Source organism: Octodon degus, unplaced genomic scaffold, assembly GCF_000260255.1.
Source record: "Octodon degus isolate 3935 unplaced genomic scaffold, OctDeg1.0 scaffold00343, whole genome shotgun sequence".
Taxonomy (NCBI): domain Eukaryota; kingdom Metazoa; phylum Chordata; class Mammalia; order Rodentia; family Octodontidae; genus Octodon; species Octodon degus.
This window is the reverse complement of record NW_004524919.1, coordinates 547,833-549,152: the sequence shown is the minus strand read 5'-3', so window position 1 is coordinate 549,152 and position 1,320 is coordinate 547,833. Positions and strand designations below refer to the sequence as shown.

Here is a 1,320-nt window from a genome sequence, read left to right as displayed (position 1 = left end):
CTGATTGAAAATGCCCACAAGCGCAGCTGGCCTCAGGGTCTGGCCACACTAGAGACAAGACAGATGAACCGGCGCTTCTATGAGAACTACGTGGCCAAGCACATCCCTGACAAGCAGGCTGTTGTGGTAATGGCCTATGAGAACCAGCATATGGGAGATGACATGGTGCAGGAGCCAGGCCTTGTCGTATTTGTGCATGGCGAGGAGATATAGGAGAGATTGACTGCCTATCAGGAAGAGATGGAAATCTGAAAGCCATATAACTCCAGTGTCTGAGCCCTGAGTCCTCCATGTTTTCCTTAAAGCTGAGCCACAAATCCCCCTGCTTTTCTGGCACAGAAGGGAATGGGACGCTTTGTTCGGCCTTCAGGGGTGGAAACCCAGATTCCTGCCTTTTGCCATAGTTTTTTCTTCTAAAATGTCTGTAAATTCTGTCTGGGTAAGATTGTACCCATTTTTGTGTTTTCCTGCCAAGAGTCCATGGTTCCAGATATTTGCAGAAAGCACAGAGAGATTAGTTTTCCCTAGAGGATGAAGGTAGAGTGAGGAATCTCTAATTGCCCTTCTCCTCCTAAGCCAGGGAATCAGAGCAGGCAGGCCTGTTGACTCTTAAAAAAGGATTCAGGGGCTGGTGAGATGGCTCAGTGGTCTAAAGCACCTACTTAGAACAAGCTTAGCAAAGCACAGGGACCACAGTTCAAAACTCCAGCACCACATGCACATGCCAGCCAGCCCCTCCCCCTGGTGGGCTGAGCTGCCCACGCACACACACTAAATATTTTTTTTTAAAAAGGGGGAACCAGAGCAGGCAGACCTGTTGACTCTTAAGTGGCACCTAGAAGGCACCTCTGGGGAGGAGACATCCAGGAGAACTGGTCAGGGTGGAACCAAAACCCTAGAAGTTTGTAGGCCAGTGATTGGCCATTCCTGATAGCCCTGGGGGAAGCCTGGAGCTCTGTGCCAAGCACCTCCTCCGCAGCTCACCTTGAGGTGCAGCGCCTGCTGGGACTGCAGGAGCACAGGCTGGGATGCAGTTGATGAGCTCTTCCTGCCTGCACTTTCCTAGTTGGGGAAAAGCAGGGCTGAGGGGAGGAGTTAGGCTGATAGGTTCATACACTCAGCAAGAAGCTACTCTCTGGCTTTTGCTGAAATAGGGTGGCACTGCCTTTTGCGGCATGTTCATGATAGTTTCATAGACCCCTCACTGGCCCTGTGATTGTAGTTATTTTGACAATTTCTTTTGGTTATTGTTTGTCTCTATTTTACAAACCCAATCTGTTTTCCACATTTTTAAAAAATAGAATGGCCTTGGGGGCCCAG

General features: G+C 49.6%; 1 pseudogene; it reads left to right on the top strand.

The window, feature by feature from the left end:
* Window positions 1-213, top strand: part of LOC101565495 — a 4,512-nt pseudogene extending 4,299 nt beyond the window's left edge.
* The last annotated feature ends 1,107 nt before the right edge of the window (window positions 214-1,320 follow it).